Consider the following 25,582-nt stretch of genomic DNA (forward strand, 5'->3'; position numbering starts at 1 on the left):
CAGGTCAATTTTGAGTGGTGTTGAGACCCTGTGCACCAGCACCAGGTTGCAACAGTGCTCAAATTTGGGTAACCTGGGCCCCTCTTTAGCAAAATTCTGATTGCACCCCTTCTGGGTTGGGATGTTGCAGCTGTTTATACAGGAATCTCTCAACCAGTGCTGAAATGCAGCCAGGTCTGAGATGGGTCACTGCAGCTGTTTATACTGGAATGCAGCAAAACATTGAAATGTTATAGAGCACTGAAATGCAACCACCACAACACCCCTTTTCCCAGATGATATATTACTTTGTTGCATGATGCACAGTTCCATGGAATATTTGATTCAAAAACATCACCCATGCTCATGGAAGCCAAAATAACTGGGAATCGGTCACACTGGGATTCGGTTTATGAGCTATGTTGGCCACTTTCATGCATTACTCAAAAAATAACTCATTCCTCTCCAGAGGTTTCTTAGATGTCTCCTATTTTTATTTGGATCCGTTTGCAGGACATTGCGTTCTGATAGGTATGGTTTGCATTTGATTGTCGCCCAAATCTCGACACACCTGAGTTCAAGATGTCCCTAGTGTTTGGGTAGGAGCCTCCAAAGAACACAATGTAAAAACAGAAAATGAAAATCACTGCAGAAGTTGGTAGGCATGGACATTTGAGGGCTTCTGGTCCTCTTGGGGTGTAAGTATGGATGCCTAGCCATCCACCCATAATTCAGGCAGGCATTGCTCTGTTGTTAGGGTGTTGGATTTCATCACAGCAATTTCAGAGTAGAGTGAAAACTAGTTTCTCATGGGACAATGGCAGTATATTGATTGCACTCTGAGCTCATCCTCTTGGAAACTGCCTGATCTGAAAGCTGGCCAGTGTTGAATTCACCTAGTTTAGGAGAGGATGAAGAGGTCCATCTCCGTAGCTTCAGAGCAGTTGTTGTTTTCTGCATTGTATGCTGAGGGTAACAATAACAGCAGCCTACATTGTCAAAAGTGACCAGTGGTTTTGGGTGCCTCAAATTTTGAGTGAGACACATTAAAAGGGCATAATTTTCACAGAGTTCCGAGCACCTACTCTCTGAAAATCAGGTCACTTTAAGGTGTCTCAAGTTGGGCTCCCAGAAATTGAGGCATCCAAAATCACTAGTCACTTTTGAAAATCTTGGTTAATATTTCTATACTGTCGTTTCTTCCTACAAGAATATCAAAGGGTTTTGCAAACATTAATTAATGTAAATCTCACAGCTCCCCTTGAGGTAGATCGATATTATCCCTACTTTACAGATGGCACTGCATAGCAAAGTGAGTTGACCAGGGTCACACAGCAATTCAATGCCAGAGGTGGAAAGAGAACACTTGATGCCCTAATCATGTGCTTTAAAATCTCAACAGGTCTGTCTTTCAGGAGGTGAAGCCCGAGTGACATTCTTGCACTGAGCCAGCCAGGATTGACACATCCTATGATAATTTATTGTATGGCAGTTACTGGTCTGTAAAACCACTGCTGCGACTTCACTCATCCTCACCACTGAAATACAGCGACCTCTGGGGATGGAAACTGGCAACTCTTTAACAATACACAGAGATGCTACACTACATTTTACACCAGGAAGTGAGGAATACCATACCCAATGAAAACTCCAGTTGGAATTTAGATGGGCAGGGTCTAATTGCTTGAGTTGGAATTTGGCCAGGACAGCAAGGATGTCCAAAAAAGACCTACCATAGGAATAAACTATTCAAACTGAATTCAGTTAATAATGTAGCCAACTCCATCAAGCCACCCCATATTGCAGCTTCATAAATCATTCTGACTTTAATTACTGAACCATGGTATTACATACATACATGCACTATATAATAATCACAAATAAGTGGAAGTTTTCCTTGAAATTAATACCTATGCTCCCATCTTGCTGATCTTTTACTTTCTGAATATTACTACCTTGCAGTTCAGGCCATCTTTGGCACCCAAATCCACTTTAGAAGCTGCTTTCTTGAGCAGAATTATATGATAGCCCCAGACTTTTTACAGCTGAGAGATTTAATTTAGATAGTGGGGGCTGATCATTCCTACATTTTTTTATGATAGTAAACTCTCCACGTTAATAACTAACAAGCAAACAGTTCTGAGGCCTCAGCAGGAGTGAACTGCATGCCTAGAGCCATGAGTAGCACATCACAGTATTGTACCAACAGGTGCAGCTGGCATCTAACTCTCACCTTCTGATTAAATTCCCCCTTTGTTTCCCTAGTCCAGTGTTCCCCTTCTTCCCCCTCCCCTTTTCTTATCATGCGTGGATCTGATGTAACAGCCAAACATGGAGAGACATATTTGAAAAGCTACCTAGCCGCCATCATCAAAAGCCTTATCTAAAATCCATTAACATTAACAGGAATCTTTACATTGATTTCAATGGAACAAACCCCAAGCTACTTGAGATGCTTAACAGACATGTGGTGGAGTGTACCAAGCCTGAGCAGATTTAAAAGGGCCAATTAACCTTACAGGCTGCACCTGGAGGAGAGCCAGGGCTGGAAAAAGTCAAATTGAAGATGAAGCCCAGCTAGCCAGGGGCAGACTGGGCTTGTAGAAAGGTAGGAGCTCTTTAGCTGTTCCCTAGAGAGAAAGGGAGTTAATCAGGGAGAGGGAGGAAGAGTTCTAAGGCAGAATAAACGTGTGGGGTTCTGGCCTACGGAGTCTGGCAAGAGGGGGAAGTAGCCCCGGCAAGCGGAAGAAGCTTGGGATATTAAACCTAGATGTGGGTTAGGAGCCAAAGAAGTGAGAAAGGAAGGAGCCTAGGGAAAACAGCAACAGGGTCTGACACTGAGTAGATGGTGGTTGCTAGGTATAGGGGTCTCTGGGTGGGAACTTGAAGTAATGGGAAGGCTATGGAAAGTGCTAGCTAGCTACTGGGAAAGTAGCCCTGGATATAGACTTGGACTAGAAGACTACCTGATACAGCATATAGCTAGCTTGACCATTGGGACTTTGACACCCTAGAAGAGGAGGGCTAAATGGTGACCTTGTTAGAGGTCTGAGTCATGAAGGGGGAGCTCCCCACTTTCCAAAGAGCTAGGCTGCAATGTGAACAACTGATGGAAAGGGGCACCAGACCAAGTGAGAGCTAATCTGCAGACCCAGCTCCAAGGAGGCATCCAAGTGGTGAGTCTATGCTGCTGTTATATATATGTGCGAGAGTGCACATACACATGCTGTTTGGTAGCCTTTGTGCAATGAATTTGTTGGGTCTCTGATCAGTTTCTAGTGTTATGCAACTATTGCTATTGCTGAGACCACCACCAGAGAGGACAAAACACCAGAGAGGCCAAGAACTGAAAAGGCTATGGAGGCTGAGCAACACTCTGAGCCTGCTGCAAGAGCTGGATGCTAGGGAGAAAGCATGCAGGGCCCCATGAAGGGTTGAAAGGCTGCACCTGTATGGAAACCTAAGTCCTTTCCCTTGATGGAAAGATTTGCAGGTGACTCTTTGAGGTAACTGTAAAGCCCTCCCCTGGGTATCTTTCTGGGCAGTGATGATCTGGGCCCATCCCTGTGTGGTGAGCATGTTCAGCATGTGTCCAAAGAGAGACTTTAATTTCTCAGGAAGTGTTCTGAGGAAACACAAGCTAAGTTATAGTAATAGCTATTCATCACAAGTGCTAAGGAACAAGCTGCACGCTGAAGAACTACAGCCCTTCTGACGCTCCTTTATATAGTTCCTTGGACCAGTGCTGGCAACAGGGAAAACAAATGGCCTCGTTAACCTACATCCTAATAGTCCCTCTATAAAACATAATGCTTCAAACTACTCTCATTTCTGTGCCTTGGCAATGCAGATTTTTTCCCCCTCCTTTTACTGGTGGTTCTTTGTGTTTTAAAGAATCTCTCTCTCTTCACCAATTTCTCTGCTGTATCCAGTCAGAGTCTCACCTGGAGTCTAGCTTCAGTGCTCCTAATGCAGAAACACTCTTTTTAAAGGGGCAAATGTTTTTTTCTCCCCCAGAAAAGGCTGGATTGAAGTTGGAGGTACCGTATGTTTTACAGCCCTACCAACGCTGAAGGGAAGGATGCTTTTGTAGTTAAGGCACTCTGGTGAGGATCAGGAAAGCTGGGTTCAATTCCTGGCCTTGCTGTGCATTCCTTGTGTGCCTTTGGGAAAGTTACTTAGTCTCTCTGTGCCCCATCTGTAAAATGAGGATAACCCTCGGTCTCGCTCACCCTTTGCCTGTGGGGTTTAGTTAGAATGTAAGAACTGACTATATGCCTAGCACAATGGGTCCTGATCTGGAATGGGGCTTCTAGGTGCTACACTAACATACATAAATTACAGCTGTTGCAGTCTTTCTCTGCCTCTATATGGAGGTGGGTGAAATCTAGCAATTTTGGTTCTTTGGAGACTGGAGTCTGCAGTCTGGAGACTGTCAGTATTCTAGACCGGTTTAGCCCTGCACCAAGAGACACAACTGTTTCCTGAGTTTAACAAAACTTAATCTTGATGATCAAGAAACATGATAGTCTTTTACAGGCTTTAATTAGAACTGCCTCTTACTGCTCAAATGTGATGAGACTTGAATGATCTCTTCTTTATGTTTCTCATACTGAAGAGGCTGCTGTGAGTGACTCCCTTCGCTTATAACTCATTCAAATGGAGATTTATTTTTATAAAATTCCACCAAAGAGGGAAAGATGTATTTTTGCAGGGGGAAGAACTTAGATTCATGCTTTCATGCAAACTTTTCAGAGGGTGAGATTCCAAGATACTTTTCTCCTCTTCTGTCCCCTGCCTCAGTGTCCTACTTATTTTGTATTAATGGATTTATTTTTTGAAGGCCAGAAGGGATCATAATGATCATCTGACAGAATGCAGTCTTGAACTTAGAAACTTTAAATAACATACACATAAAGATGTATGTTTCCCTTTATTGAGCCTTGCCCTACTGAAAATAGTTAATTATGTGTAGCTAATTTGATCCTGCAGTTTCCATGTTGATATCAATGGGATTTTTATTTGGAGTAAGGACTGTAGGATCAGGCCTTTCATTTGAAATTATATCGCTGGGGCAACCTGTAGGAAGGCCTTAGCTAAAAAGTGCAAATGTCCCCTTTATCTGGTATCCTATTTCTGACTGAGTCTTACACCTGATGTTTCAGAGAGAGCTGCAAAACTCCCATAATGCCTCTGTCCTGTGAGCAATATACACAAAAAATCGCTTCCTGATCCAGTCACTTTATACCCCAAAGAATGAGGATTCAAGTCACTGTACTTTTTATGTTCCCTTGTGCAGCTGCAGGTGCTGTTTGACTCCATTGAGTTGTAGTTGAAATTAAAGTTCATTCTAAGCTCTACTTTTACACTTCCTCTTTTTTTTATTGAAATAACCAATCAGTTTGCAAAATGGAATACATACAAATAAAACCCTTTTACTCTTTTGCAGGTTTTTTTAATGTTGAAAGTGCAAGATTAAAGATCTTTGTATAAGAGCTGGCTAGTAAATGGTGGATTTTAATAAAAATGCTGAAACATTTTAAACCCTTTTTTTGCCCCTCAGGACATGAACATAGTGGCAGAGTTAAAGTTGCCTTGATGTTGTGCACAAAGGTGCAGCCTATGGGTTAAGGGGAAGTGTGTGAAGTTTGGTTTCAGAAATATATTAACTTAAAATCATAGAAATCATAAGCTTAATATTTGGTTAATTTTTAACCAAATTTAGCTCGTGTTCCTTGGAATTCAGATAGCATTTCTTCAGTTTTCGCTGGATTTCAGTTGTCATCGTGTTGCCCAGTTTAATTTTGTTGGGCCCTGTTGCATTTCACCTCAACCCATTGTCTCTCTCACGCTTCCAAATACTGTAGAACACTGTTCCTGTTCCATTTAGCAAGGAAGTGCACACATTGATTTCCATGTCTCTACTAATCAATATTTATGTTCATTAATTTTTTATTTCCCGCATCTGACCAATAAGGACATGAATCTTCTGCACGCTTCTCTGAACACTCCCATTCTGGCGGCACTTTAATCCCCTGGCACCACCGGTCATGGAACAATTACCCAAAGATCAAAAAAATTAGCTGTATGTTCAGCAAGCCATGCTCTCCACTGGCTCGCTGATACCAGAGGCACTTTGAGTTCAGAGAAGCTCACTAACCTGAACTGCCTCATGGGCACTATACACTGAACTAAAAATATAGTGTGTTTACCTATGTGTGGTCTCACAGTGCCCCACACATCCAGTAGTCTCATGCCCTGAACCTAACGGGTGACCTCCACCCGCAGAGGGACAGAGATGACCACTTTCTCAATACTGTCCCCTCCCCACTGCTCAGCCCTTCTGTTACATGGGATAGTAACTGCAGCTGCAATAGGAATCTTTTCCTAACCATCTCCTCCCTGACTTCATCTGTGTCTACCATGCCCACCCTATGCACTATCTACAGACTCAGATAAAGCAAGTATTCCCCCATGTCCCTAGCCAGGAGTTGTGACCTTCAACAAATCTCTTAATCTCAGCATGCCTCAGTTTCCCCCTCTATAAAATATATATTTTCTTGTCTATTTCAATTGAAGGCTCTCTGTCTCTCACTATGAACTTGTACAGGGCGGAGCACATTGGGGCCTGGATTTTGGCTGGGGAATCTAGGCACTGCAGTAATACAGTAACAAATAATAATTACCCAAAGATCTGAAAACGTGGGATGCCAAAGAGGAGGAAATGTTTCTGTAGCCCACGGGTTTACGTTTAGAAGCAATGAGATAAAACTAAGTAAAGGGAAATTTAGGCCTACTAGACTACTGGATCTTTTCATGCTGTAGGGTAGTCTAAAGGCAGTGGGGGGAGGCCCCTCTTTTGAGAAATGTGGGCTACACACAGCACTGGAGGGAATCCACAATGAACAGCACAAGGGAGGGTTGGGGAATGGACTAAATGTGACCGAATAAGTTGTTGTTACCAGCTGTAATATCTTCAGTCTTGGTCTTCATCACTGGGACTCCTTTTCACTGTGCTGTATGCGTAAAGGAGTTTTATAATTGGTAACTATTATAATGCTCCTTCACACGGCCACAAGGGCTGTAGTGTGAATGACACTCAGAACTGATGAATATATTCTTAACCACCTGGCTACACACAAGACAGTGGCACCAGAAATATTCCTTCCCTGTATTCCTGGTCCAGATTTGGTTGTCGCATGCTTTTCCCTGACCCTTGCTGAAGATTGTCATTATCCATACTTCTGGCCTGTATCTCCATTTTTTTATTTTTTATTTTTTTCTAGCCAGTAACATTATCCATTGCACATTGTGTTAACATACCTCTTACTGAAAACGCTTAACAGCGGTGATGGAATTTCATTCAGGGAGTTTGAAGTGGTAAAGAAGCCAAGACACGTGAATCACAACAGTTGTAGCTGCAGCATATTTGATTTTGCCCCAGTCATTTGAGCCCAATTCCTCGGAGCTATTTAACCCAAACCCAGGAGAGATGTGTTGTCATTTTTGGTTCCTCGACTGCAATTCATCATTAACCTATCCCCTCTCCATTTGATAGAAATAACATCAGTAATAAGGATCTGGTGCATAGTTTTGCCTGATTCCTTTGGTCTGTATTAAGACCTGATCCAAAGCCATTGAAGCAAATAGGAGTCTTTCCCATAGATTAAAATGGGCTTTATATCAAGCCCTCCTTTCCTTACATGTCTCTTCTTCTTGTGGTTTGTTTTGTTTTTGTTCAGTGTTCTTCTAGGCTAAGGGGAAGAGAACAACAATTAACCTTCCTGCAGTTGTCTTTGCTTTGTCTTTACCTAATCTATTCTATGTCATTTTGTTGCTTATTTATTAATCAGTGTATCCTAGATGTTCCTTTTCTTCAGCGTTTTCCTTATTACTAGATGGCTCACAGGGTTGAAAATTTATGAGATATGGAGTCTGCTAGGTCAGCAGTTTAAATTTACCCTAGTTCAGCAGTGAGTGAATGGTGCTAGAATCTGAGCTGTTTGCTGAAACAAGGCAGTGGAGTGTGTTGAGTTACAAGTAGGCAAGAAGCTAGCGAGTCATGATAAAATAGGGGACTGGGAATCAGGACACTTGAATTCTCTTGCCAGCTTTGCCACTGGTCTGTTTCGTGACCTCAGGCAAGTCTCTCCAGTCACCTCACTGTGCCTATGTTCTTCTTTTTCCCCCCACCGCTACCCCCGAACTTGTCTGCCTTGTCTAGTTAGACTGTGAGCTCTCTGGGGCCTTGATTGTCTCTGATTACACATAGGGAACTTTGATCTTTGCTGGCACCTCTACTAGAAACACAAGAACACTCAGAGGAACAGCACTGTAGGCAGCCACAGCAGGGTGGCTGGGAACTTAAAGGTTTATGGAGTCTGCATTCACCCCACTTAACCCCAAAGGTGAAGAATAAGGCAACAGCATTGTTTGTATTGCGGGAGCCCCTGCAGTCTCCAGTCAGGGATCAGAGCTTAATTGTGTTAGACACTGGACACACAGTGTAAAAGGCAGGTTCTGCCCCAAAGAACTTACAATGTGGGTGTGTAACAAGAGACCCCAGGAGGCTAACAAGTGACAAGTGGTGGCTTGGGGGAGACAGGCCAACTGAAACCAATATGCTTAGTACAATAGCGGTGTCAGCACACCAACTGCCTAGCCAGAAGCCTGCCTTGCTGATGCCCGTGCTGTACCTCTTTTGTGGTCAGTGCCCAAGGCTGCCTCCTTTCAAATGCTGAATTCACTAAGGGTGTGTGTGTGTGTGTAGAATAGGCTGTGATACTCCAGATAAATTGTGAACTGCAGAGAAGCTCAATCCCAGCACAGACTACCTTCATTGTACAGCAAGACAGAAGAAATTCTGGGCACCCAATTACTGCACAGCCTATCTCCCATGATATGTAAACGGTAACTTTAAATATTTCATTCTTTTGCCTTAGTTTATTTGACATGGTCTGAGGACTGGAGTAATTTTCTAACTCACTGACTGATCCTTTTTTACTATCTTAAGCGCACACACTCACAGGTTCCAATTAATAGTTCAAAGCGTCCACTCTCAACCAATGGACTAGATTTATTTTCCAAAAATGTAGTATTGTAGCCTTGTATCGGGTTCGTTTAAATAAACGTGCATGGTAATGCCAAGTTAGCCTTTGACTTAGGGCAAATCAAGCTCCTTTCAATGCAATTACTTTGCAGATAGGCATGACCTCTGTAGGTTAAATGCTTTTGCAGAGCAGCTTGTGATACGAAATGCAATGAACAGATTTCCCTCTTTATTTGTGGTTTACTTTTACTTAAAAAAAAAAAAAAATTGCATGTCTGAACATCTTCCTTTTCGAGCCATGCTGTGTGGCTAGTGTTAGAATACCCTGTTGCCGGTGGTATTCAGAGAGTCTAATTCAAGCTCTTGCTGTGGGTCAGTTTGACTATCCTCTGAATGAAACGTTTGTAATGCCCCACTCCTTTTCCCAATTATGTAACTTATTAATTGTGTTAACTGGAGAACAGCATCTTTGGCTTTTTTTGCATGCCGCAAAGGCGAGATCTTTCAGTGCTTTGAGGCTGAAACTCCACAGCTCTTGTACTGCACTAGAGATGGGCTAAAACTGCTGAGAAGAGTAGCACTTGGGTCTTGCATAGTGTTGAATCTCTGTAGATCTCACAACACTTTATGAAGATGGGGAAGTACCATTGTCCCCGATTATCAGTTGGAGAAACTGAGCCACAAAGAGGAGAAATGACTTAGTGAAGTTCACGACGGGTCAGACAGGACTAGAACCCAACTCTACCTCACATGTTCAACTAATTTTCTGGTCTCTTGGTGAAAATCCCAAATAGTGGATGAAATTCTGTGGCTTGTGATAAGCAGATCAGGCTAGATGAATTAATGGTCCCTTCTGGCTTTACGATTTATGAATCTATGAAATATTGTTTGAATTTCTAAGCGATGTCCCTGTGGCCATGGTCCCGCTTAGATGCAGTCTCTTCCTAGGAGCATAATTGCAATCCTGTTTTACAGGCACACATGTTCATTTTCAAGTCACACACCTACGTACTCCATGGAAAACACGTTAAATTTATGCTAACATATAGCCAAGCACTTGAGTTGTCACCCAATCAGGACAGAGAATATCTTTTGACTTCTCTGGAGAATCACAACTAAACCACTCAGCTCAAATGGCATATATACAGAGATCTTGGAGACTGATCCATAAAGGTAAAAGTGTTCTACAAAAGTGTAAAAAATCTAAATTGAGAAAATCATGATCTGCTCTTGAATATTCTGTGAGCAGAAAAAGAATCTGCATTTGTCCAATAATCTTGTTGCCAAATGATTTGCTCAGCACTATATATATTTTTTACAGTAAGCTCTTTGAAGCAGGGATGGTCTTTAATAGAATCGTATACAGTGCGTAGCACAATAGGACCCTGACCGGTAGCTGCTGCCAAATAGTAAACCACTAAAGAAAATTGGAGCCCTGTGTAATCTGGCACCTGCTGGATCTCTGTGTCCCTTGCAAGAGAGGGAGAGCAAAGGACAGAGACACAATCAGCTGGAGTGGTGGTCATGTGAATTTTATCCCAATTTATTTATGTTTCTGCTGAAATGGCCCCAATGAAGGGCAGGCCGGGGCAAGTCTGAGGAGTTTAGGGGACTGTTAATGGACAAAGTGTTTCTTCTGTAGCTCATGAATTTGTATCCAGCACAGTGGCCTGATCCTGTATGTGCTCCCTGGGTGAAATCCTGCTGATTATAATCACTCCCTTTCTGGCACTTGCTTGAATGCAAAGGAGGAAATGAAGCGCTCTTCTCATCCCAGAGTACCAGCAGAGCAGAGGGTAAAGACTTAACCCTCAGCCTTTGAGTTTTAAGTTTTGCCTACAAACCTGAAAATTTACTTAGCTAGCTACAAGGGGAACATTTTAAATTCCCTACTGTTTGTAAAACCACTACTGATAAATCCCTCCAGCCATCCCCATAAGTCTGGAAGGTCTTTAGAATCACTAAAGAGTACTCTGCTTAAGAGAGCTTCCTCCCCCGTCCCCTTCGCCATGCAGGTGAAATTTCTAAAACCAACAAGTTGCAATTGCAGTTTCCCCTCTAAACACTGAGGCATTCCATCATTTTTGATTTCATAATCCATGTTCTTTTAGTGGGTCAACTGCATGCCCTCTGAATTTCAGAGGGATACCATATAATCTGTTTGTACCTAAAACTGGTGGAATCTGAAATAGTGGGTCAAAACTGAATTACAGCTCATCTAATACATTTTTAAACAAGCTTGTTCAGGAAATGCTATGGATTTTAATCAAATATTCAGCTAGTTTCTAGTCTGTTCAAAAATATGAATGATACTCTTCTTCCCCTAACGTTGCAGTTCCCCCCACTTCCAGTATGGCCAGAAGGAAAAAGGCATGCACAATAGAATCTATTCCTACTGGTCCCCAAATTCCTATGTGGGAATGAAGTGTCACCATTCTAAATGAAAGTGATAGCTGCCTCCTGAGAGCCATCCATCTCTTCTGATAACAGTGAGGAAAATGTAGCTGCTGATTGAAACCAACAGTCACACCAGAGATTGCTCTGCCTCCATTAGCTCCCCTGAAAAGGAATCCATGCTCTGATCACTTTTGTAATGGACAGGTGCATCTGTAACCACTGCCCTCTCATGGCTGGAATTAGAACTGTTCACCTGTGTGTCATAGGCCCTACGGGTAACATTTTCAGAAGTGCCAAAATTACTTAAGATCCTAAGTCTCATTGACTGAATGCATCCGATGAAGTGCGCTGTAGCTCATGAAAGCTTATGCTCAAATAAATTGGTTAGTCTCTAAGGTGCCACAAGTACTCCTTTTCTTTTTGCAAATACAGACTAACACGGCTGCTACTCTGAAACCTGACTTTCCATGTAATTTAGGTTCTAAGTGCCCAAATCATTTTTGAAAATGGGGTTTAGGCTTCTAAACTGCTTGGGTGCTTAAAAATTTTTATCCTGCATTACTAAAGCTAGAGGAAATCTTTAGTTTAAGCACTTCTGGAGATTTAGGAACTGAGTTCTATACTTGCCTTTACTTTGAAATTCTGAGCAGCCACATGTGCAACCTAGTAATGTATGGGAAGTCCCATGTGGCCCCAAGTCTATTTCAGCACGAATGCTGGTCAAAAACCAATGATGCTCGTCACAAAACTTTTCTGATGTGTTTTGCGGGTGTATTTTTGAAATTTCCAAACTTGGAAATTTTTCCAACCTGCTGTAATTACAACCTCATCAAATAAAAGCAGATAGGCAGGGAGGTGTGAGAGATCGTTCTTTGTAAAAGAGTGAGTGCTGCTCTGAGTTGAGCCTTGAACCTGAACTCAATGCTAACTCTGAGGGGGATGGAGAGAAGTCAGAAGGGCTGATCAGCTATTAATACAAGACATTCTAGTGCATTGAAGCCCGTGGAGCTGAGCCAACTTACAGCAGATGAGGATCTGACCTAGAATCCTGTTAGTCTTCCACTGCTCACCAAACTGATTTAGCATCTCTTCTCCCCACCCCCCCACCCCGAGCTCTCAGAGCCAAGGAGAGGTCATGTTTGTAGTAGTCTGGATTTTTGCATGAAAAGAAGAAACCATTGATACTATACAACATGCTCCCATGGAGTGAAGCATTTCCTCAGATGGGAAGTGGTGTAGCTATTCCGTTTAATCTTTCACCTCAAGAGGTTTTTATCTCCCACCTTTTGTAATGCAGTTCAGGACATTCTAGTAGTTTCCCCTTCCTTTCTAACCCTTATAATTCAGTGCTCCAGTTGAGATGAGAGGATGGAAGTGTTCAAACAGAGGTTGGCTATTCTGAAGTGCACTGAGTCCTCTATTGAACATGGGTACTCTCCCAAAAGCCTGATTAAAAGTAATGCAGAATCCCTAGTTTGCTCAGTCTGAGGAAAGGATTCCCTGCATTGTGATAACCTACTAAAACTCTCTGCTCCCACACAGCGTGGGTGTAGGAGCGGGTGGGCTTGGAAACAACCTACATCCAAATGCATGGCAATGTAGAAAAGCAGCCCAAGTGGTAAATGAGTTAGTTGGCCTTCTGTGCTCTTTACATTTTTTTTTTTTTCCCCCTTGGATCTAGAAAGTTGTGTGTGTCCTGGAGATGGATATTTCCAATGCAGTGTGGCTTGTGGTGTTATGCATCTATTTATCTCCTCACTTTGGCCTGTATTTCAGGCTGGTGCCACTTCTGCCTCACCTCAACTGAGGTTGTTCATTAAAGAAATTCTTAGATCAAACTAAGCAAAATGTACCATCACTAGTACGACTATTAAACTTGGTATCGGTCTAATTTTGTTGGTCTGTATAGTACATATATAAACAAATACCATAACTTCTCAAATTCCTTTTTACAGTGATGGGTAAAAGGTCAGTGTTGAATCCTCTGTGCATTGTATACCTGAACTGTAATGTATTGACCATAGTCTAAATATGAAGCCATAGACTTTGTTTACGATGGTGGGGTGGGGCTTTGAATTCCAAGTTTGGCTGGGCCCATTATAGTGACCCAAAACTTGGATATGATTCAGATTTCTTAGTCCCTGAAAAACTGAGGGTTGCTCAGAACTTGACTTCTGGCTGAGGCATGTAGTGGAGGAAACCTTCTGGTGATGAGGCTGCATCCTTACAGATAGCAGTGTAATCAGTTTTCAGAGTAACAGCCGTGTTAGTCTGTATTCACAAAAAGAAAAGGAGTACTTGTGGCACCTTAGAGACTAACCAATTTATTTGAGCATGAGCTTTCGTGAGCTACAGCTCACTTCATCGCATGCATACTGTTGTGAGCTGTAGCTCACGAAAGCTCATGCTCAAATAAATTGGTTAGTCTCTAAGGTGCCACAAGTACTCCTTTTCTTTCAGTGTAATCAGTGGAAGACAGAATCCAGGACCTGCAGCACTGAAAGCACAAACCTTTTAACACATGAATGAAAGGAATAAATCCTTCAGCTGTGCCTAAGCAACCCACTCTTGTGTTCTAAGTAGTCCAGCCATTAGAGGGAGACATGAGCCACATAGTATATTACATATGTCCAGTGCTCACGCCCAAAACTCTTCTGTCAGCTAACAGATGACACATTTAACCAATAAAATGCCAAATTGGAAGCACTGCAGCGTCCATATGCCACCTGGGCTAATCTCTTGGCGTCAATATGAAGCCTGGCTTCTGGATACATCTGAAGGGTGCCTTTCCCAACTTTACCCTTCCATGGATGCTGAATGCATCCATTTAATTCCTCCAGTTCCAAACCTTACTACTGCTTGGCTAAAAACTTTTATAGAACAAATAATCATTCTCCACCAAAATATTTCAGATCCTATTCCTGATCCTAAAAACAGCCAAACTGCCATTCTATTTATGAAATAGGATGTCCTCTGGAACAGTAGCTTCATTTCACTTGCAAGTTCTCATTTATGAAATTGATGCTATGTACTCCAGGCTGGCAGCATTCACATTGAGAACAGAGCCAGCATTTGGCATGCCCTGGCTTATTCTGTAGCGCAAATCTATTTTAGAGGTTACCTTTGACAGAATCCAATCTAGACTGATTTGCTGCATTCTCAATCAATTATGGCATTGACAACCCAGCCAAACTGAAAACATTCAGGTAAATAAACAGAGGCAATTGGAAACTTATGCTTCTATGTAAACTGTCATATTGTAGATTTATGTCCACTCAGGTATGCTCTTGAGCTGTTAATTCTTTTCCTTACATTGTTAGTGGAACAACCTGACAATTCCCAGGGCATACATAGTCGGTCTCTGCCTCTGTCCACCTTTCCCTTTTACTTTCGTGGTAAATCCAGCAACATCAAAAAGGCATCTGTAGTATAACTGCATCTCCCTGAATATGAAAGCAGTATGGAAATCTTGGCTGAAATTTACCCCATAAATAGTGCCAATACAAGGATTTATGCAGAAGTTAAGTTCACCTTTAAGCCCTATTTTTAGGATTTAAGGGGTCCATAAGCCTTGTTCTGTACCCCTGTGTAGACATGGATCTCATTCCTTATAAGAACAGGCTTTCTAGAATTCGCTAGCAGCTCTGCTTCTGGCCGGAACAGGGGTGTCCCAAGTTTCCAAGGTATTTCATCCAGAACATCAAAGTTAGGAGGGATGCAGTGAAAATGAAATAAATTACCTAAGCTTTCTCCAAAATGGTCCCAGGCTTGATTCAAATGGTAGATGGGGGTTCAGGACCATTCTTTATCCTACCATTTTGCATATCCCTAACCTTCCTGGCATCCCGTTTCATTAGCCCTAGGCAAATTCTTCAGAGATGGAACCCAGAGAGGAGTGTACCCTTTGGGCTCTTGACAGAGCAAGAGGAAAGTACCTTTGGGGAGGTGGAGATGCAGCACCAAAACCATCCACAAGGAGCTTGGGGGAAATTACTTTTTTTTTTTTTTTTTTTTTGTGCCTTTAGTGTCCTGTCTGTACTTCCTTTCTCCCACGTGTGTCTTGTACATTTTGATGGCAACTTTTTGCGGCTGGTACACTCGTGTATGTTCAGCACCCGAGACAATGGGGCACTTGAACTACTGTAAAAGAAATAACCAAAAATTGGGACCATCTTAAAATACCATATGAGAGTTGGATGAATCATGCGTAGAATTTGTTTGGATTTTGAAACAATTAGTTTCCTCGTACCTCTTCTGCATTGACTTTCGGGGAACCTCCACAGTCTGGGTCTTAATGGAACACTTGCTCAATAAATTGGCTCCCAAGACTGATTTCTCCCCAGCGACAAATAGGTTAAAAATCTGTAAAGGAGCCTTTGGCTGGAGAAGATTGGCCAAGCAACACGTTAAATTAAACCAACCTTCTGTCTGCTATCCAAAAGATGACTGAGCCAGCAAAATTCAATGAACTCTGTATGCTGCCTCAAACTGACATCTCATCAATTTTGAAGCACAATCTTAATTTTAGCTGGGAATAAAGAATAGCCCCCATACTCTGTGCTGTCTCTTTCTGCAGAGACAAACACCTGTAAAAGCCCACAGAGCTTGGCAAACTAAGAAAATCAATGAACTTTCCTTTTCCCACCAATATCTAAATGGACATTTTTATGTGTTTTTACCTCAGTGGCTGTTGAACAAAAGGTCAGTGCTGATTTGAAGTCAATCTTTATAACCAAGATGACTTTAAAGAAAGGAAACAAACACAGGAAACATTTCTTCCGTCGCAGGGAGTACAAAAAGATAAAAATGTACATATCATTTTTGAGCAGGATTATGTGCAGCTCTGCTGAAAGCCATGTAAATTGTGACGGGAGACTCAAGATAATGTGATACAACAGGGCTGGGGAGGGTAAATTTTGGATTGTAAATCAGCCTTTCTGTGTGACATGAATCTGATGTGTTGGATTTTTTTTTTTTTTAAATCCCTAAAGAACAGACATGGAAAACATCATAGGGCTGGTGATCTTTGCTCCCCTTTAGTGGTGTTAGTGTACATTATAATCCTTCTAGTGGTGCACGGAAATGCCCGATTTAAGCAACAATCGAAAAGGAGGGTTTCAATGTGGTGCAAACTAGAATTTTGTATTTCTTCAGGTATACTTCCAGGCTTTCAAAACGGTTAGTCGCTCCATGCACTTCATGCAACTTGCCTAAACAGGCTGGAATTTAAGGAGGCTTATAAGATACTAGCTTTAAACTAAGGCCATGATTCTTCAACTGGACCTACTAGTGCAGACAAAAACTTGGGTTCTGCACCAGATTCTTACAGAATTAGGGCCCAAAAGACCACTCAAATCTAGGGATATTTTTTAAACATTTCACTACTGAAAATATAGGTCAACTTTCACTGAATATTGCTAAGTTAATCACATTTTTCTCCTCAAGACAGTCTGTTCTGTTCCATTTTATTCTATATAGGCTCTTACAATGGTGAGGGCATATTACCTGAGTGCCTAAATCCTGTTCTTGTGAGTATGGGCCTTTCTTTTTTCAAGAGAGGAGAATCTTGACATTGAAAACCTGCCCAAAAAGATCACACCACCACCCTCTGGTAGTATTGGCTAAACTAGATCAAACAGGGCAAGCTCTTTCCTATGGAATTCCCTGAATCGAAGCTTTACCTATCCAAGCAAGTAAAACATTACATGGTACCTAATATAAATGTGGGGGGTGGGGGATTGTTCGGGGTTTTTTGCAAAGAAAGACATTCGATAAATTGTCTAATCTTTCCAAACTGTTTTTCTGAAACGAACAATTTGTGCAACTGTTTGGGGTTTTTTTTCTGAACCATTTGTAAGCTTTCAGACTGTGAGAAATCTAAACATGTTTCTTCTTTTCTAAAGCAAATTAAAATTATATTTCCCAAAATACTGAGGGCCAAGTAAATATAAACATATATTCCAACAGGATATTTTGATGAGACAGTTTATTTTATTTTTAACTTGGGCTGTGTAGGTTTTTTGTTTTTAGTCTCTCCTCTGGGAAGGAAGATCTTTCAGTTAAATCTGACTAAGGTGTGTTTAGTACCTAGTGCATTGCCAATGTAGTATGAGAGAACTGGTGTTCTACCTGTCCTGCTGAGTTCAGTCTGTATAAACTGAAGGCACCTTTCCCGTGGGTGATTGCTCCTCTATTACTCTTAAACATCAGGCAATCAATGTGCCATTGCCTGACAAACTGAAGGAGTGATTCAACTAGAACTGCTTGTAACCTAATAAACACCCCTTGTATACAATTGAGCATTTTTCAGGACAGAAGTAGAAATGGACCCAAACTACAAGGGTGAAATCCTAGATCCCTTAAAGTGAATTAGTTTTTCCACTGATTTCAGAGGGGTCAGTATTTCACCTGAGAACTCAATGTTTGCTTTCAAAGGGGTTCAGATCTGGGGTTTGGTTTGGCTCGGCTCATGCTGAGGGGTCATTCACACATCCAAGTACAGATCGCAAACTTTGAAAGTTTGAAAGATGTTTGCATCTAGTGAGTCATTTCTGGCTCATCTCTCATAACAAAACTCAGCTGTCAATGAATGTGCAATGGGATAATACTTCCCTGCTTCTTAGGGGTGTTTCAAGGATAATTGATTTTTGGGAGAGGTTTCAGTGCTATGGTGGAGGCGGGGGGCAACGTTACTGTCAGGATGTAGTCTGCTCTCATACTGGCGTTGATCAGAAATAACCCTGTGGAGTCAATGGAGTTTTACAAGTGTAAAACCAACATAAGTGAGAGGGGAATCAGACCCAGAGACAGAAAAACAACAAATAAACCCTGCATTTAGTCTTTGGAGGTGAATGTAGTATTGATTGTCAGATGCTTTTATGACTTAAAATAGCAATGCATTAGGCCACAGACACTTACATCAGGGCTCTGTAACCATGTGTGGAGTAGTTATTGGGAGAAGAAAAAACATGTTTTTACCAGGCTGGAAAAACAATGATTTTATTATTGTTACTATAAGTAGTAGTAATATCTAAAATTAAAAAAAAATAACCTTATGGTTATGAATGAAATTCTTTGTGGGGGGAAAAAATCTATTAGCAACATCTCAGAGCCTACTGTATTTTTGACACATTAAGAAGTCTGCTCTAGCTCACCAATAAAAACGATATTAATCACACTCATGATGGGCATTCTACAGCTACGCTTGGGACTGATTCACTCCAGCATGATTGCTCGGTCTGGCAGAAAAAAACAAGTGTAATGTGACATCATCAATCTAAGACAGAGAATGGGATAGATTTTCTGATTACAAGGTTAAGTGATGCATCAAGAGGGAGCAAAGCTTGGTCATTGCTAATAATTTAAATTTAGGAAGACTGAGTACTATGACATTATCTGGATGGCATTAAAGAGTGGCTTTCTGATACCAGCCATTTGTATGTGTCCTTTCTTTTACATAGCTGTATTTATTATCCCAGGAAGGAGAAAAACAGGCTCAGGGAAACCAATCTATTCAGCCCTTTGGCCCCCAACTCTGACCATTTGGCACCAGGATCAAGATTTAATCAGAAGATTCAAATAATCCATTCATCCAAAGAGGTCCAAATTCTGCTGTCAGTAAAACCATTGCAACCCCATTGAAGCCAAATGGGATTCATAGGTCATAATAGTGGCATTGCATCCTCATTTGACTTCAGTGGAAGCTGAGAGTTCTCAGCAGCTCCCAGACAGAGCTGAACACCTTGAAAGATCAAGCCCTTCTGTCTAAATTGATCCCAATGTTACTGAGAGCAGAACTTTGTTCATTATCCTTCCCAGGAAGACTATATTGCTTCAGAGCAATGGTCAGTCTAGCCCAGTAGTCTGCCTTCTCACAGTCACCAGGGCCAGTGCTTTAGAGGGACTGAACAGAACAGACCAATTGTCCCATCCCATTGTCCAGTCCTGGCAGCCAGAGGGTTAGGAACACTAGAGCATGGGTTGCAGCCCTGACCTTCTTGGCTAATAGCAATTGATGGACCTATCCTCTGTGAACTTACCAATTTCTTTTGTCCATCCATTTAGAGTTTTTGGCCTTCACAACATTCTCTAGCAAGAAGTTCCATGGATTTTATTGCATTGTGAAGAAATACTTGATTTTTGTTTGCTTTTTAACCTGCTACCTACTAACTTCATTAGGTGACCCCTGGTTCTCATGTGAAGGGCTAAATCCAGCCATTTTGTTCCATGATGCTTATACTTGAAGTCTTTAGGATGAGATTGTAATCCTAAAATGCTTTCTTTTCTGCATGGAGATCTTCCTTTGCATGAGAGCAGGTGTTAGAGGGCTTTCCCTTCACCCTCTTCCCTGGTTCTGCTTTTAGGCTACGTGACAAGAAGTCCGAAGTGTAGACAATGTGATGTCTGTTGGGGTTAGTTTCCAGCAAACGTGTTCCATAACGCTGACGCCGCAGAGCCTTGTTTCCACGTGTCTCGTCTTCCACCTCCCAGGAGGCATAATTTATACCTGAAATGCACACCTACAGTCCATCCCTTACAACTTAGGGTCATGTTCCATTTTGGGTCTGGGGTCTTTATCCCACCTCTTTTGTATCCCATGGGAGGGTAAGGAGTGAGGTTCTGCTCTGGACAGGCATTTATTTGGTCTTCTAGTGTTTTATACCTTCCCCCACCCCCAAACCCCTTTGCCCCTCCTGACTGGTTGCTTGAATTTTTTTTTTTTTTGCCTCAACCCCCCCCCCTCAAGGCAATGTTAGAGTATGCTCTGAGTAACACTTTAATTGCTCTTATCTATTCCCATTGTACTAACAAATCTACCTGACTAGGCAGAAGCAACATCGGTGTCTTTGTCCACTCATTAGTATGACTATCAAAAAATCAAACCCAAAATTCTATCCCAGGCTAACAAACAGACCCTATATAATAACAGCAGGGATCTCCTCTTCTATCTTAGAGCAAGTTGTTATAGTCCCTTTTTATTTGGAAAAGGCTTACTGGAAAAATATACATTTCAGATAAACTCCGCTGCTAAGATCGTCTTCTTTTTTTTTTTTTTTTTGCTGTTCACAATGTACATTATTTCTTCAATCCCATCCAATTTCTTTTATGTGCTCTGGATCATGGTTTTTGGATATGTTCTTCCTGATCCTTGTAGTCCACCAGCCCCCAAAATTCAATGGAAAGAATCTGAGGGGGACCGGGGGCAGGGTTTCTCCTGGCAACAGTTCCATTCTTCTTCCCTTTCACAAATCAGAATGTCTGCCTCTTAAGGAGAGGAATAAATTCCTCTTTATTTCATGAGACACAAACTAGGTTGCAACCCACAGAATGATTTTTAATTATTTTTGATCTGCATCGTTAGGAAGATGAAAGATGACATCCGTTAAGACATGACACTGATTTGATATGATTTTTTTTTTTTACATATTTAACAGATCGTAAAACTTGATATGGCTAGAGCAGTACTGGCATTTAAGTTTGATATGAATATGAAGGGCCCAAGCCCATAAGGGGGGGAGAGTATCATGTTCACTGCTTCCTAAGGTGAGAGCCTGGAGGAGGTAATATTACAATCTCATCACTATTTATTGTTTGTATTTTGGCAGCATCTAGAGGCCTGGTCCCCATTGTGTAAGGCATGGGTGATTAGAACAATGGACTAGCATTCCGGAGACCTGGTGTGAAATCCTGACCCTACTGAAATCAACTTCAGAACTCCAGTTGACTTCAGTAAAGCCAGGAGTCTATTCCTGACTGTGATAGACTGCATTTTGAAGCCTAAGGCATCACTTAATCTCTGGGCCTTAGTTTACCTCTGTAAAATAGGGATGATACTGCCTACTAACCTTGTTGAAGCAGTTTGAGATCTTTACAGTTGAATAGCTCCTTTCTTCTAAAGTATTAGGGGCAACACTTCCAAAAATTCTTAAGTGACTTAGGAATGTAGGCATCAATGGGACTGTTTCCTAAGCCACTTAAGCATTTTTGAAAATGTTTCCGTAATTTGTGGTGGTTATGCCATTACACAGCACCAAAGAAGCCCCAGAGCACTTTGTACACAGTGATGACTTTGTTCACCATAGAAATGCAGCCATCACTAGGGTAAAACTCATCACTTGTGCAGTTGTCCCACTATACAACAAGGTAGGCTGAAAAGTAAAGAACAGCTTATGCAATAACAAGAGTGGGTATTTGGGAATGCAGAGTTTCCTCAGTTGTCACTTGTCCAACATACTTTTTCACAATATTAAGTTGTTACACCTGTATCATGAGATTTTGTCATGACTATGAATGTTTTATCTTAAAGATGGCCGAACCAGTAGCGGTACCTATTTAGTACCACATCTGAGCAGCGGTAGAGTATATACATGGAAGAAAAAGCACCACCAAGCAAATCAATAATACCACTACCTACATTCTCTTGGGTTGTGTCCCGTCCTAGTAATGTCCAAACGCAGCTTTGCTTACTGTAGCTTAGGGGAGACAAGTTGAGTATAGGCTTGCCATTTTATGCTCTGAATCACTTAAACACTGTATATTACAACCACAGTTTGTCAGGCTGAGCAGTCTGTGGATAAGGTCTGACAGTCAGCCAAGAAAACCTGCACACATTTCTCATCTGAGCTAATTCCTACCTTTGGCTTCAATCTATCATTTTAGAGACTTGTATTGATTGGTTTAAAAATTACACTCATGAGTATGCATGCACATGCATTTGTACACAGCAAAGGAATATCAGAGCAAATTCTTCCCAAATACCAAATCCTACGGTGTTGGGAATGATGGGCTGTTGCTTTTTGTTTACTAGTTCATCTTTTGGGTTATTCACATCTCACTCCAGCCAATTTTCTTTCAAGAGCATCTACTCGAGTCCACTTAATTGTGTTCCCTAACCAAGGAGTGGGGAGATATTTGTCTGTTGCCTTTGCTGTCCAAATGAGACATCTCTCTCAATTTTTTTTTCTGAAGTTGATAATATGGGGAATGAATTTGTGCCTCTAAAGCAATAAAAGATCAAATTGTTAATATGGTTAGTGCAATACCGTAGGGGAAAAGATTAGTCTGTGGAGAAATTTAAAGGCTTAGAAAGAAAGAACTAGCTGTCCATTTTTCTAACCTTTATTAGGTAACAATTACTGTAAGTATAACCTTCCAATTTGGTCCAGACAGTATACGTCTGGCACTGCACGTAATGGCATGGGGGAAAAAAATTATCAGGTATGCTTCTCTTCTCTTCTCCCCCCCCCCCCCATTGGAGCATTTTCTCAATATTTATTGTCTCTGAATTTAATAACATCTAAAAGCTCAGGAAAACTCCTTTACATGCTCTACTCATCCAAGTCATTTATTTAAATGGTAATTTTAAAAGGTTGGGTTCAAAAACACTGCTCTCCTGTAATAATTTGTCTCCAAGCTTGCAACAATTCTGTTTGATAGCTCAGCCATTATAGAACAAGAGTTTAAGATATCATCTGATTATATTTAGCATCTATTAATAGTGCCATGTTAAATACCAGGTTTCTGAGAGGGGTGTGGAACATAAGAATGGCCATACTGAGTCAGGCCCATGGTCCATCTAGCCCAGTATACTGTCTTCCATCAGTGGCCAATGCCAGGTGCTTCAGATGGAATGAACAGAACAGGGAATCATCCAGCGATCCATCCCCTGTCGCCCATTCCCAGCTTCTGGCAACAGAGGCTAGAACCTTGCAAGATAGTTAGCCTCCCTATAAATCACTGGACTCCTGCCACATCTTGTGGTATAGGCATTTCCTTAATTGTTTTCCATTTCTCAGACTCCACATGGAGTCCCCCAGAAGAAAGATGTTTGATGTAGGGGATCTGAGTTCTTCTCATCTTCAGCTTGTCTGCAGCTATCTGCTTCCCTGTTAATCTGCTCCCAGCACCGCTGCAGTTCAGTGTCATGGTCTTGGATGGCCTCTTCCTTGATATCTTCTCCTACAATGAGACTGTCACCAGCTATAATCTGGAAGTCTGGGTGAGGCACTAGGACTCCCAGTCCCACTGGAATACTATTGGGGCTGGGCTGATGTTCTTAAGCATTTGAATCCAGCAGCCACTTGCCAAAAGGTGAGGCAAAGGCTGCCAGGTGGCCGGGTGGCTCATCTAACCGTGCCAGAACAGATTGCTGATATCCCAAATAGCAAGCCCACTTGAGCTGGACAAATTAACCTATATCCTCAGTCACAGGTAATAAGTACTGACTTGTTTTCAGTGCTCTGTTTAGTGTGTTTTGGCCAATGCAGATCCTCCATTTACATGAAGGTTTTCTCACCAATGTTAAGATGCTAATCCACTCTGTGCTAGTTTCAGGAGGGGTAATGCTTCTTTGCAGGCTGGCTAGCCCATCTTCTGTGGCTCCATCCAGGCTAACGGAACACTATGTTTTGGTAGTCTTCTGAACTGCACATTGGGATCTATGTTTAACATCAGCTTGGCCTTTAGGTGTAAATCTTCTTCTTGTAATGTCCCTTATATTCTATTAGAATGCTAACAACAGTGTCTCACTTCTCCTCCCTTTTACTAAATGAAATTGTAAAAAAGCTTTTTTACTTCTTCCAAGGTCAGCTCTGTATACCGATTCAGTTCTTGTGTCCATTGCTGGCGTACTTCTGCAAGGTGTTTTGCCTGGAAGTCCAGCATTCCTGGTCAGCGGAGTCCCTTGGTGCTGCCTGTTCGTTCTGTTTCTTGGTCCTGCTTTGTTTGCCTGTTACTCAAACTCTCTATCTTGCTGGGGGTCTTGCTAGATTGAACTCTGTAACCATGTAGTGGGTAATAACATGAAAGGACTCCATCTTGTAAAACTAAACTCTCTTTTTATTGAGAGAACTATTTTCAGAGGTGCTGTAAGTGCAGCTAGTCTTCTAGCCATGTGAATGAGGGATGATTTAGTTGGGGATTGGTCCTGCTTTGAGCAGGGGGTTGGACTAGACCTCCTGAGGTCCCTTCCAACCCTGATATTCTAAGATTCTGTGAACTCAATGATTACCAGAGCCTTTTCTTCCTTTCTTCAAATCCCACGCAACTTAGTTAAACACAAGGAAAAAAGTCATAACTATTTGGTGTCCTTGCTTGGATTTTGCTGGACGGCCAATTATACACTTTCTAAGTGTGTGGTGTTTTTTATTGTTTTGTTGTTTTTTAAAATGGGGTGACGTCCTGGCCCAACTGAAATAGGAGTTTTACCATTGACTTCTTGAGCAGGACCATGAATTCACCATGGACATTTTAAAAATATTAATGTAAATGTAAGCATAGGATGGGCAGTGTGTACTACCCCTTTAAGGATCAGATGGCACCAACAACCAAAGCAGTCTGGGGGCAATCAAGGAGCAGCCTGCTCCACCCTTGGGGCTGGGCTATATAGATAGGAAAAGGCAGACGGGGCCAGAAGCCATGCTGGGTGCTGCGACTTCCCAGCCACTAGCCTCACCTGGGCCATAAAGACTTTTTTGTTTTGCTGGCTAGAATTTTTGTTGCTGTAGCTCTGAGAAAGGACCTTATGAACTGGGTTAAATGACTCCTCCCCTGATCTGATGCCAAAGGAAAAGGGAGAGCACCTGCCTACTCCTAGAACAATAGGAGAACTAAGGACTCTACAGGCTGGGGTCAATTTGGAGGCATTCTGAAGAGGCAATGCTTTGTTTTGCTTTTTTGTTTGTATGTTTTTGGTTCTAGTGTCCTCTTTCTCAGATCCAGTACAATAGGTAATTATAAGTGAGAATAAAGGTCTGTGGTTTTTTCTTCATGACCTAATAGGAAAATAGCTTGCCTGAGAGAGATTCTCTTGGGGTGTTTTAAATAAACCCATCCTTAGCTGAACCCGAAAAGGGTCAGAGTTATCACCAGTGACAGCTGTGCTAGTATTTCTTTAACCTTAGACTCTACACGTAGATGAATAGACTTTTTTTTTTTTAAGACCAGAAGGGATTACCATGATCTCTTGTATAACCGAGGCTATAGAATTTCACCCAGTGATTCCTGCATCAAGCCCATACCTTGTAGTTGAGCTAGAGCACAGTTTTTTTTGTTTTGTTTTTGTTTTTTAAATAACCCAAAGTTCTGTTACAATATTGTCAACTCTCTCGTACGCTCTTAAGGCTCTGTTTTCAATTTGGAGTTTCTGTTGATAGAAGT

At 41.8% G+C, this 25,582-nt stretch overlaps 1 protein-coding gene across 1 annotated transcript in view; it reads left to right on the forward strand.

Moving 5' to 3' along the window:
- Positions 1–2,517: 2,517 nt before the first annotated feature.
- Positions 2,518–25,582, forward strand: part of PLXNA2 (plexin A2) — a 457,364-nt gene continuing 434,299 nt past the window's right edge. Inside the window, exon 1 of the mRNA XM_043533410.1 lies at positions 2,518–3,155. The gene's annotated coding sequence lies outside the window, so the exon portion shown is untranslated. The remainder of the gene's footprint in view (positions 3,156–25,582) is intronic.

Source organism: Chelonia mydas, chromosome 21, assembly GCF_015237465.2.
Source record: "Chelonia mydas isolate rCheMyd1 chromosome 21, rCheMyd1.pri.v2, whole genome shotgun sequence".
NCBI lineage: Eukaryota > Metazoa > Chordata > Testudines > Cheloniidae > Chelonia > Chelonia mydas.